The sequence below is a fragment of the Salmo salar genome, unplaced genomic scaffold (genome assembly GCF_965601325.2).
Source record: "Salmo salar unplaced genomic scaffold, fSalSal1 ptg000587l, whole genome shotgun sequence".
NCBI classification, from domain to species: Eukaryota; Metazoa; Chordata; class Actinopteri; order Salmoniformes; family Salmonidae; genus Salmo; species Salmo salar.
In genome coordinates this window covers 1,021,042-1,035,000 of record NW_027675427.1, presented here as the reverse complement: position 1 = coordinate 1,035,000, position 13,959 = coordinate 1,021,042, and the positions used below count along the sequence as shown (strand labels likewise).

The following is a 13,959-nucleotide window of genomic DNA, read 5'->3' as shown; positions in this document are numbered from 1 at the left end:
CACACACAGGACAAATACACACACACACAGGACAAATACACACACACACAGGACACACACACACACACACACATACACACACACACACACACACACAGGACAAATACACACACACACACACAGGACAAATACACACACACACACACACAAATACACACACACATACAGGACATACACACACACACACACACACAGGACAAATACACAGGACACACACACACACACAGGACACACACACACACGACACACACACACACACAGGACACACACACACACACAGGACATACACAGGACACACACACACACACACAGGACACACACACACAGGACAAATACACAAACAGGACAAATACACACACACACACACACACACACACACTGGACACACACACACACACACAATGGACACAAACACTGAAAACGCTCTTATCAACGCTTGACACTTGTGTGTGTGTGTGTGTGTGTGTGTGTGTGTGTGTGTGTGTGTGTGTGTGTGTGTGTGTGTGTGTGTGTGTGTGTGTGTGTGTGTGTTCAGGTGTATCCCTCAATGACTGTCTGTTTTTCTGCTTACCGCTACAGTGTGGAACATGGTGGAGAGAACAGAATGAAACCTGGACTTAGAAAATGTGAGTGTTGACTGCTGTGAAGAATATGACTAAGAATAAGTCTTAATTCAAGTTAAGTCAAAGACCACCATCATTACTGACTTGGTCATATTAAATATCATCTGTAGTTCTACAGAAGCAGAAATCAGGGACACCAACGTTTACAAAGAGTTGCTTTGACAATGTGTGTGTGTGTGTGTGTGTGTGTGTGTAATTAATGTGAATAAGTGTGTATTATATTACCATACAGTATAACATGATCATTCAACAAGTCTCAAGTTACCTTAACTTCTCCTTTTGATACCTAGAAACATCTACATTAAATGAATTAGTGAAAAGTGAGTTAACATTCTAATGTGAATGATGATGATTTCTAATATGGTGTCTGGTTTCATCCATCAGATGTCTGTGATCTCACACTGGACCTAAACACAGTAAACAGACGCCTCTCTCTGTCTGAGGAGAACAGAAAGGTGACATGTAGGACAGAGAAGCAGCCGTATCCTGATCACCCAGAGAGATTTAAGGTCTGTAGACAGGTGCTGTGTAGAGAGGGTCTGACTGGGCGCTGTTACTGGGAGGTAGAGTGGAGTGGGATAATGGGGGCTGGTATAGGAGTGACATATAAAGGAATCAACAGGAGAGGAAGGGATGATGACTGTTGGCTTGGATACAATGACAAGTCCTGGAGTCTGTTCTGCTCTGACAACAGTTACTCTGCCTGGCATAATAATAATCCCACTACCATAGACGTCCCCTCCTCCAGCTCCCACAGAGTAGGAGTGTATCTGGACTGGCCAGCCGGCACTCTGTCCTTCTATAGAGCCTCCTCTGACACACTGACCCATCTATACACATTCACCTCCACATTCACTGAGCCCCTCTATCCAGGGTTTAGGCTTTGGTATGACACCTCAGTGTCTCTGTGTCAAACACAACATGATGTTTCACTCTAATCAGGGTCATGTTCAGTAAGACACACTGGAGCAACAATGTAGAATATCTCTCTAGTCATGAGATAAAATGTTATTATTATATCTAAATATTCATGATTATACACCACCTAAGTGAATAGTCATTAATAGAATGAATTACCCCACTGTGTTGTTAAACTGGTTTCATTTACACATCACTGATCTGGTTGTTATTGGGTTTGTAAATATTGTAGCGTCCCAGGTTCCCAGACAGGTTAATATAATGAATTACCCCACTGTGTTGTTAAACTGGTTTCATTTACACATCACTGATCTGGTTGTTATTGGGTTTGTAAATATTGTAGCGTCCCAGGTTCCCAGACAGGTTAATATAATCAATCACCCCACTGTGTTGTTAAACTGGTTTCATTTACACATCACTGATCTGGTTGTTATTTTGCTTCTTAGTGTTTGTAAATATTGTAGAATGTTTATTTGTCAAATTCTTGACACAACAATCTGGGTTGTGTATAAACTTAATTCAACTGAATGAAATGATGTGACAGATGTGACTAATAAAGGGTCATCAACCAGATGGAAGAAGAGAGGTGGAAATGTTTTAATATTGATCACAATATGACAGTACAGTAATAGATGGAAGAAGAGAGGTGGAAATGTTTTAATATTGATCACAATATGACAGTACAGTAATAGATGGAAGAAGAGAGGTGGAAATGTTTTAATATTGATCACAATATGACAGTACAGTAATAGATGGAAGAAGAGAGGTGGAAATGTTTTAATATTGATCACAATATGACAGTACAGTAACAAGGGTTGTGTTCAGTACATAGAAATGGGTCTAATTCAGTTGAAGAGGAAGCTTTTAAATTCACACAAAACAGGACACTAATCATTCTGTTTTCACTACTGTATGATGCTGTACAAACACACATACACATGGATTAGGTGTTGTAGATAGGTAGTGGAGTAGGGGCCTGAGGGCACACATCGTGTGTTGTGAAATATATTGTTAATGTATTGTCATATTTTTGAAATGTTGCCGAACCCCAGGAAGAGTAGCTCCTGCAGCAGCTAATGGGGATCCATACATAAATATATCATAAATACAATTACCTCTAATACCTCTGGGATTTTGTCCTCTCTTATCTCTGATCACAGACTTCTAATACCTCTTGGATGATGTCCTCTTTGCAGGCGAGGACCATGTACTTCTTCATGTGACCTCATCAACAACCTGAAAGAGTGGAAGTATTGGTTTCCATCCAGGTAATATCTAGCCCTGTCCAGGGGACCAGACCCATAGACTGGAGGTATTAGTTTCCATCCTGGCCAGGGGACCAGACCCATAGACTGGAGGTATTAGTTTCCATCCTGGCCAGGGGACCAGACCCATAGACTGGAGGTATTAGTTTCCATCCTGGCCAGGGGACCAGACCCATAGACTGGAGGTATTAGTTTCCATCCTGTCCAGGGGACCAGACCCATAGACTGGAGGTATTAGTTTCCATCCTAGCCAGGGGACCAGACCCATAGACTGGAGGTATTAGTTTCCATCCTGGCCAGAGGACCAGACCCATAGACTGGAGGTATTAGTTTCCATCCTGGCCAGGGGACCAGACCCATAGACTGGAGGTATTAGTTTCCATCCTGGCCAGGGGACCAGACCCATAGACTGGAGGTATTAGTTTCCATCCTGGCCAGAGGACCAGACCCATAGACTGGAGGTATTAGTTTCCATCCTGGCCAGAGGACCAGACCCATAGACTGGAGGTATTAGTTTCCATCCTGGCCAGGGGACCAGACCCATAGACTGGAGGTATTAGTTTCCATCCTGTCCAGGGGACCAGACCCATAGACTGGAGGTATTAGTTTCCATCCTGGCCAGGGGACCAGACCCATAGACTGGAGGTATTAGTTTCCATCCTAGCCAGGGGACCAGACCCATAGACTGGAGGTATTAGTTTCCATCCTAGCCAGGGGACCAGACCCATAGACTGGAGGTATTAGTTTCCATCCTGTCCAGGGGACCAGACCCATAGACTGGAGGTATTAGTTTCCATCCTGGCCAGGGGACCAGACCCATAGACTGGAGGTATTAGTTTCCATCCTGGCCAGAGGACCAGACCCATAGACTGGAGGTATTAGTTTCCATCCTGGCCAGGGGACCAGACCCATAGACTGGAGGTATTAGTTTCCATCCTGGCCAGGGGACCAGACCCATAGACTGGAGGTATTAGTTTCCATCCTGGCCAGAGGACCAGACCCATAGACTGGAGGTATTAGTTTCCATCCTGGCCAGAGGACCAGACCCATAGACTGGAGGTATTAGTTTCCATCCTGGCCAGGGGACCAGACCCATAGACTGGAGGTATTAGTTTCCATCCTGGCCAGGGGACCAGACCCATAGACTGGAGGTATTAGTTTCCATCCTGGCCAGAGGACCAGACCCATAGACTGGAGGTATTAGTTTCCATCCTGGCCAGGGGACCAGACCCATAGACTGGAGGTATTAGTTTCCATCCTGTCCAGGGGACCAGACCCATAGACTGGAGGTATTAGTTTCCATCCTGGCCAGGGGACCAGACCCATAGACTGGAGGTATTAGTTTCCATCCTGGCCAGGGGACCAGACCCATAGACTGGAGGTATTAGTTTCCATCCTAGCCAGGGGACCAGACCCATAGACTGGAGGTATTAGTTTCCATCCTGGCCAGGGGACCAGACCCATAGACTGGAGGTATTAGTTTCCATCCTGGCCAGGGGACCAGACCCATAGACTGGAGGTGTCCTCTTCACCTCGGGGACAGGGACTTTGTTGGTCTTCCAGCCAATCTCACCTTTAGTATTTGGTCCCATTTTCCTTGCTTGCAGTGATTAACCTCACTTGGGCAGGTGGGACGCTACCGTCCCACCCACGGTTAACACTATTCAACAGCCAGTGAAAATCAGAGCGCCAAATTCAAAACAACAAAATGTCATAATTCAAAGTTCTCAAACATACGACTATTTTACACCATTTTAAAGATACACTTCTCCTTAACTACATATAGTTTGTGACTCTACAAACTTGTTGAATTAATTTGCAGTTTGTCTTGGTTGTGTTTTGGATGATGTTTTTCCTAATAGAAACTGAATGGTGAATAATGTCCTGTCATTTTGGAGTCACTTCACTTTTATTGTAAGTTAGAATAGAATATGTTTCTGAATACTTCTTCAAATTACCAATGTCCTTATATGAACTGTAACTCAGTAAATGTTTGAAATTGTTGTATGTTGCATTTATATTTTGGTTTCCGTAGTTTCATCAGATGTTGTTCTTTACCCAGACACCCTGCACAGTCTGTAGATGTTATCTGTGGTTAGAGGCATTTATCAATGTATTCATTCAGACTGTCAACAGATAATATAACATACCTGATTCCAACATTAAGTGCAGGACTTTATACAAGGCATTTGGTCCAGGTGTTCCAATTGTCTAGAGAAATGTATTTTCTCCGCTCCTAGAAGGTACTCTGCTAACTGGTAATATAGGAGAAATCTGAAATGTGGCATTGAATTCATAGCAGTAACGGGACCAGTCTAAAAGCCACTATGATAGGAACAGTATCTATACAGGAGAATGATCAGAGTTATGTCTCCACTATTAAAGGGACAGTATGATCAGAGTCATGTCTCCAATGTTCACTTTAGGGAAAGAAGTCACACTTCCTGTTTCCACTCATCTTTATTTGACTTGCTGCAATACAGAGGTACAGGCCGTATTAAATCATACATTAACTCTCTAAACTTTTCTTCATTTTGTCTTTATTGAAAATGAAAGCTGTGTGTTCCTTTATTCACCATTTCAATAAGGGAAGAACCAGTTTTAATGTCCAGCTCTGACAAGATCCAGAAAGTATTAACACTTCAAGACTCTATGGTCAGATGACTTTTCATAGAGACGTCATGGTAAATAATGGTAATGAGGGGGGGGACTAAGACCACAGTACACCACTACACTGGGAGTAGAGAATCATCAATAGTGTTGCTGTGGACACTGGGTAATCTGACTAACACACACACCTGTTTGACCTCTCTGTGACCTCACTGTAGGACTACACTTATGTTACTATTCTGAGTCAATTCAGGTAGCACTTAATGTCCTGTGTTTGTGTTAACCATGGCAACCAGCGTTGTAAATAAAGAGATGTGCAGAAAGATAATCAGCCTCTGTGTCTGTGGATCCTTTCCCCTTGTATGTATGTTTCATATCAGACTCTGTGGATCCTTTACCCTTGTATATATGTTTCATGTCAGACTCTGTGGATCCTTTCCCCTTGTATGTATGTTTCATATCAGACTCTGTGGATCCTTTACCCTTGTATGTATGTTTCATATCAGACTCTGTGGATCCTTTACCCTTGTATGTATGTTTCATATCAGCCTCTGTGTCTGTGGATCCTTTCCCCTTGTATGTATGTTTCATATCAGACTCTGTGGATCCTTTACCCTTGTATGTATGTTTCATATCAGACTCTGTGGATCCTTTACCCTTGTATGTATGTTTCATATCAGCCTCTGTGGATCCTTTACCCTTGTATGTATGTTTCATATCAGACTCTGTGGATCCTTTACCCTTGTATGTATGTTTCATATCAGATTGTGTCTGTGGATCCTTTACCCTGGTATGTATGTTTCATATCAGACGCCCATCTTTTCAAAGAAACATCATTTCATTCAGTCGCTAATTGAGTAAAATAAGGAGTGCTTCAGTCCTTGTTTCGTTTTCACTTGTTGTTACCCGGTAAATAACCAACAACCATGGATAACCACAAGGAGAATAAGGTGAGGAAACCGTCCATGTCAGCCAGGTCCATCTTTTTAAAGAAACACCATTTATTTACATCTCTAGGGCTCCTGAGTGGCTCACCGGTCTAAGGCACTGCATCTCAGTGCTAGAGGATCAGTACAGACACCCTGGTTCGAATCCAGGCCGTATTACAACAGGGGCGGAGTTTGAGGGGTGTCCGAGGTGGCATTCAGATGTCAGGGGTGTCCAGTGCCTCCCCAAAATGTCATTCGCTACTGGCAGTTTGATGCTGATTGACATGTCATTTCACCTTTTGTTGAAAGAAGCATTTATTTTTACGTTCAAATCGAGGACGAGGAAAAGAGAATATTAATGTTGGTTGCGAGATACAGAAGAAGAAGAGAGAATATTTCCACAGCTCCACCAGCTCTTTTCAGGCTTGGCTCCTGCATCATATATGAAGTAAGTTTTAAGGTTTAGCATCGGGTTTAGGTTTCCTGAACAACTTCTATGAAAGTTGAGTCGCTGTGTAAGTTAACCTATAATTCTTAAAATAATTGTTATGTTTTTTGTGAACAATCAAGTTCATATAAATTACTCAAGATAAATGTTCACAAAAAGCATAACAATTATTTTAAGAATTATAGATACAGAGCTCCTCTATGCACTCGATATGTCCGATTTTAAAATAGCTTTTCGGGTGAAAGCACATTTTGCAATATTCTAAGTAGATAGCCCGGCATCACAGGGCTAGCTATTTAGACAGCCACCAAGTTTAGCACTCACCAAAGTCAGATTTACTATTAGAAAAGTTTTGATTACCTTTCCTGTTCTTCGTCAGAATGCACTCCCAGGACTTCTACTTCAATAACAAATGTTGGTTTGGTCCAAAATAATCCATAGTTATGTTCCAACAGCGGCGTTTTGTTCGTGCGTTCTAGACACTATCCGAATGGTAAATAAGGGTCGTGCGCACGGCGCATTTCGTGACAAAAGATTTCTAAATATTTCATTACCATACTTCGAAGCATGTCAACCGCTGTTTAAAATCAATTTTTATGCCATTTTTCTCGTTAAAAAGCGATAATATTCCGACCGGGAATCTGCAATTAGGTAAACAGCCGAAGGAAAATATATCACTGGGTCGAATCAGGCACGCGCCTAATTCCATTGTCCTCTGATGGGCCACTTGGCAAAGGCGATTATGTGTTTCAGCCTGAGGCTGCCTCGTCATCGTTCAGGTTTTTCCCGGGCTCTGAGAGCCTATTGGAGCCGTAGGAAGTGTCACGTTACAGCTAAGATCCTGACTCTTCAATAAACAGAAGCAAGAACAACAACACATTGTCAGACAGGCCACTTCCTGCATGAAACCTTCTCAGGTTTTTGCCTGCCAAATGAGTTCTGTTATACTCACAGACACCATTCAAACAGTTTTAGAAACTTTAGGGTGTTTTCTATCCATATGTAATAAGTATATGCATATTCTAGTTACTGGGCAGGAGTAGTAACCAGATTAAATCGGGTACGTTTTTTATCCGGATGTGAAAATACTGCCCCCTAGCCCAAAGAAGTTAATAAAAAGAGTACTACAATAGTAATAAACCCGTCATTCATCAGTACCCTGAACATAGCTGGGTGTTTCTGGGATAGAGGGTTGATATAAAAGTCTATATATTCAGCAATAAAAGTCTATATATTCAGCAATATAGTAATATTCTGAGACACAATCACTTCCTATTGGTCAGCTGCAGGGAACCGCCCACGTCTCTGAGACACAATCACTTCCTATTGGTCAGCCGCAGAGAACCGCCCACGTCTCTGAGACACAATCATTTACTATTGGTCAGCTGCAGGGAACCGCCCACGTCTCTGAGACACAATCACTTCCTATTGGTCAGCCGCAGGGAACCGCCCACGTCTCTGAGACACAATCATTTACTATTGGTCAGCCGAAGGGAACCGCCCACGTCTCAGGAGATATGCATTTTAGGCAGTAAGTACAACTGCCTAGGCCTTGGAGAATCTGTCCCAAAAAGACAGACCATCTGTTTATCTGTAATGTACTTATCCTCATACAGTTTATCTCCTGGATTCATCTTTGTGTTTTCCGGTTGTGTTGAGTGGGACAATGGAACATAGTGTTTAACATGATCCTATTGTGTATTGGCTTCAAGAAGATATTCACTTCATCCATTACAACAGTCTGAGCCCCTTATCTGCTGGTTTAATCACTATATTTCTAGAGCTTGGTTTTTAACCATTTGTAAGGTTAAGCTGATAAAAAAAGGTCTGGTTCTGAATTGTGAAAAGGAAGTCACATCCATCCCTACGTATCAGAGTCTGTATAGTTTCTGACTCCAACTGAGGTTCCAAATGTGAGGGGTTTGGAAATAGTATCTGAGGAAAATCTGTTTCATATTCACAATGATCTGATAACTTCAATCTTCTATGATAGACGTGTAGATCCCCTCCGGAGCTCCTCCCAGTCCACCTGTTTAGGAGTTGGTATGAAAGTCAGTCCACCTGTTTAGGAGTTGGTATGAAAGTCAGTCCACCTGTTTAGGAGTTGGTATGAAAGTCAGTCCACCTGTTTAGGAGTTGGTATGAAAGTCAGTCCACCTGTTTAGGAGTTGATATGAAAGTCAGTCCACCTGTTTAGGAGTTGGTATGAAAGTCAGTCCACCTGTTTAGGAGTTGGTATGAAAGTCAGCCCACCTGTTTAGGAGCTGATATGAAAGTCAGCCCACCTGTTTAGGAGCTGATATGAAAGTCAGTCCACCTGTTTAGGAGTTGGTATGAAAGTCAGTCCACCTGTTTAGGAGTTGGTATGAAAGTCAGTCCACCTGTTTAGGAGTTGGTATGAAAGCCAGTCCACCTGTTTAGGAGTTGGTATGAAAGTCAGGCCACCTGTTTAGGAGTTGGTATGAAAGTCAGTCCACCTGTTTAGGAGTTGGTATGAAAGTCAGTCCACCTGTATAGGAGTTGGTATGAAAGTCAGGCCACCTGTTTAGGAGTTGGTATGAAAGTCAGTCCACCTGTTTAGGAGTTGGTATGAAAGTAAGTCCTCTTTCTAGAACCTCACTCTCGGCTTGGTTGAGCCCAATGGGACATTGCTGGTCAAGACCTGAAATGGGTTGTGAAGTAGTATGGACATATTGATGGAACAAGGTCACTAAACTGGTGGATAGACAGGGTAGATCCAAGAGCCTCTGCTGTCATCTAGAGGGGGTTTCTCTGTACTGCTTGACACATGGAGACTCAATGGAGGCCCAGTGCAAGTGCTCAAAGTAAGGTCCAGACAATTGTTTGTCAGGCTGGGATCTATAAAGCAGTATGTTCTTCAATTAGATGCCAACTAATATTCATACAGGGACAATAGGTGGGACAGGAGGAAGAATGGTGGTCCTGATTCATACAGGGACAATAGGTGGGGCAGGAGGAAGAATGGTGGTCCTGATTCATACAGGGACAATAGGTGGACAGGAGGAAGAATGGTGGTCCTGATTCACACAGGGACAATAGGTGGACAGGAGGAAGAATGGTGGTCCTGATTCGTACAGGGACAATAGGTGGACAGGAGGAAGAATGGTGTTCCTGATTCACACAGGGACAATAGGTGGACAGGAGGAAGAATGGTGTTCCTGATTCATACAGGGACAATAGGTGGACAGGAGGAAGAATGGTGGTCCTTATTCATACAGGGACAATAGGTGGACAGGAGGAAGAATGGTGGTCCTGATTCATACATGGACAATAGGTGGACAGGAGGAAGAATGGTGGTCCTGATTCATACAGGGACAATAGGTGGGCAGGAGGAAGAATGGTGTTCCTGATTCATACAGGGACAATAGGTGGACAGGAGGAAGAATGGTGGTCCTGATTCATACAGGGACAATAGGTGGGCAGGAGGAAGAATGGTGGTCCTGATTCATACAGGGACAATAGGTGGACAGGAGGAAGAATGGTGGTCCTGATTCATACAGGGACAATAGGTGGACAGGAGGAAGAATGGTGTTCCTGATTTCCACAATTCCTATTTTTTCTTTAGAGCTTCAGATTGAGATTGTTGTTATTCTCCAATATGTTTTTCTTCAGTGTTGCACTCTGGGTTCTCCAAGGGGAATACTCCCCCTGTTCTCCTCTTGACAGTTGTAGCTCCATGCTTTTGCTGTGAATTGTCCACTGTTGGTATCAATTTATTTGGTCCCAAAAATACAAGTTTTAGCTGAATCCCCAGTTAGAATCCATGTGGGTCATTTAAACGTTTCTAAAACGATTAAAAGTACATTTAAAAAAATGTGTTCCTGACATTTCACCACAATAGGCAATGGATAAAAAGTAGCCAAACAAAGCATAATGATGAATCAAAAGCGATGAGCAGCAGCAGCATCATCAAACCCGCGAGGCTGCCGGCAAGCCCAACAGTGATGATGCTGCCGAGCTCCAGTTAGCTCCGTGTCCAGAGTCTACCCACCCTTCCACAAGCCCAACAGCGATGATGCTGCCGAGCTCCAGTTAGCTCCGTGTCCAGAGTCTACCCAGCCTTCCACAAGCCCAACACCGATGATGCTGCCGAGCTCCAGTTAGCTCCGTGTCCAGAGTCTACCCACCCTTCCACAAGCGCTGTCAGCATAATGTCTCCACAGCCCCCTCCACCCCCGACTGTTCCTGAATATCTAGGAACAGAGGAACCAGCCCAGATTAGACTAGAATCCTACCGTAGACACAGGTTTTCTGTCCACAAACCTTCATTTAATAACAACTGGTTCATATGAAGAGAGTGTCTGGAATACTTGGTTACTGAAGATGTGGCATTGCTGGAAGTTCTGTGTGGGGTCCATCTATTGTTCAACCCCATTAAAATGACCATAAAGTCTATATACAACCTTTAAGTTAACACCTCACAGATCTGTTCATGGCAAAGCAGTTCAATGAATGATACTAATTGATTCTTAAAGAATATAACTTATAAATCATCTCAAGGAGTCACCTGTGACAGTATTCATAAAGAGTAGGAGAGCTGATCTAGGATCAGTTTAGCCTTTTAGATCATAATGAATCAGATTACACGGAGAGGAGGGACCTGATCCCAGATCATAATGAATCAGATTACATGGAGAGGGGGGACCTGATCCTAGATCATAATGAATCAGATTACATGGAGAGGAGGGACCTGATCCTATATCATAATGAATCAGATTACATGGAGAGGAGGACCTGATCCTAGATCATAATGAATCAGATTACATGGAGAGGAGGGACCTGATCCTATATCATAATGAATCAGATTACATGGAGAGGAGGACCTGATCCTAGATCATAATGAATCAGATTACATGGAGAGGAGGGACCTGATCCTATATCATAATGAATCAGATTACATGGAGAGGAGGACCTGATCCTAGATCATAATGAATCAGATTACATGGAGAGGAGGGACGTGATCCTATATCATAATGAATCAGATTACATGGAGAGGAGGGACCTGATCCTAGATCATAATGAATCAGATTACATGGAGAGGGGGACCTGATCCTAGATCATAATGAATCAGATTACATGGAGAGGGGGGGACCTGATCCTAGATCATAATGAATCAGATTACATGGAGAGGAGAGACCTGATCCTAGATCATAATGAATCAGATTACATGGAGAGGGGGACCTGATCCTAGATCATAATGAATCAGATTACATGGAGAGGAGGGACCTCATCCTAGATCATAATGAATCAGATTACATGGAGAGGGGGGACCTGATCCTAGATCATAATGAATCAGATTACATGGAGAGGGGGGACCTGATCCTAGATCATAATGAATCAGATTACATGGAGAGGGGGGACCTGATCCTAGATCATAATGAATCAGATTACATGGAGAGGAGGGACCTGATCCTAGATCATAATGAATCAGATTACATGGAGAGGGGGGACCTGATCCTAGATCATAATGAATCAGATTACATGGAGAGGAGGACCTGATCCTAGATCATAATGAATCAGATTACATGGAGAGGGGGGACCTGATCCTAGATCATAATGAATCAGATTACATGGAGAGGGGGGACCTGATCCTAGATCATAATGAATCAGATTACATGGAGAGGAGGACCTGATCCTAGATCATAATGAATCAGATTACATGGAGAGGAGGACCTGATCCTAGATCACAATGAATCAGATTACATGGAGAGGAGGGACCTGATCCTAGATCACAATGAATCAGATTACATAGACAGGGGGACCTGATCCTGATTCAGCACTCCTCCTTTGAGACACTGCCTTTATGAATAAGGAATGCTGTTGTAAAGTGTAGTTACAGCAGGTGTTTACTGCCATCTAGTGGAAGATTCCAATAAAACACTTTATTATCAGGGTGGGGAGACGGCTGAGTGCAGTATCCATGGTGAGATGACAAAAGAGGAAAACACACTATATGGAGAGAAGTACAAATAAAGTATTTCTGAACAATAAAGGACAGAGTAAGATAATGAATACCTGGAATTACATATTATTACTAGTAAGTAGATCTCTTCTGTCATCATTATTTAACCATACACCAGTGACGTGCGAATTGACGTGTTTCCTCATATGAAAATGAAAGTAACTGTGGTTACAAAATGTAGCGCACATTTCTCTGCAACATCAGAAGCAGGATAAATGTGTTGATTTGAAGGACAGACGGACAGACTCTGGTAAGTCTTGGCTACATATAACTATTATAAAGTTAGGTCGTAGTCAGACATTCAATAGACAGAGTAACCTTGAGATATGATTCTTTATCATGCTGACCAACCTGGGCCCGGTTTCTGCGATAGAATTTAGACTTAACGCTGGAAACGCATAAGAAGTGGTAAACGATAATTAACAAAATACAGTGTTGAGGAAACGCTATTTTACAAATAAAAAGGTGTGTAAGTGCGTTTACGTGTGTTTACCCTCCACCACATCCCCGTTGAGGTGGTGTGCAGCGTAGAGTGCATAGTCATTCAGTCTCTATGGGCCAGATGGTGAGGGCCACAGCATAGTCCTTTAGTCTCTATGGGCCAGATGGTGGGGGCCACAGCATAGTCCTTTAGTCTCTATGGGCCAGATGAACAGATGGTGAGGGCCACAGCATAGTCCTTCAGTCTCTATGGGCCAGATGGTGGGGGCCACAGCATAGTCCTTTAGTCTCTATGGGGAAAGAAACTGTTCAGATGGGGTCTATAACATCCAATCACATACTCCTCAAGATGAGGCTCATGATTTATAAGTTATATACCTTTTAATCTTTACATATATTGTCTTTATTTAAACCAAGGTAGTTTGAGTTAGTAGCGATGAAGTAGCAACTGTCAGCTGCTGTAAACCTGTGACAGTCTTCATAAGAGAGCTGATCTCAGATCAGTTTAGCTTATTATATCATATTGATACTGCTGTAAACCTGTGACAGTCTTCATAAGAGAGCTGATCTCAGATCAGTTTAGCTGTTTATATCATATTGATACTCCTGTAAAGTCAGGTTACAGCAGGTGTTTACTGCCATCTAGTGGAATATGTTTTATTTTTATTTCACTTTTATTTAACTAGGTAAGTCAGAACAAATTCTTATTAACAATGACGGCCTACCCCGGCCAAACCTTGAC

The 13,959-nt window shown here is 42.8% G+C and overlaps 1 long non-coding RNA gene across 1 annotated transcript in view; it reads left to right on the top strand.

The window, feature by feature from the left end:
* The window catches only part of LOC145876417 (uncharacterized), a 2,232-nt gene extending 118 nt beyond the window's left edge, over window positions 1–2,114 (top strand). Inside the window, exons 1-2 of the long non-coding RNA XR_014391534.1 lie at window positions 1–626; window positions 1,008–2,114. The exon at window positions 1–626 is cut by the window's left edge and continues 118 nt beyond it. This is a non-coding gene — a long non-coding RNA (uncharacterized LOC145876417). The remainder of the gene's footprint in view (window positions 627–1,007) is intronic.
* The last annotated feature ends 11,845 nt before the right edge of the window (window positions 2,115–13,959 follow it).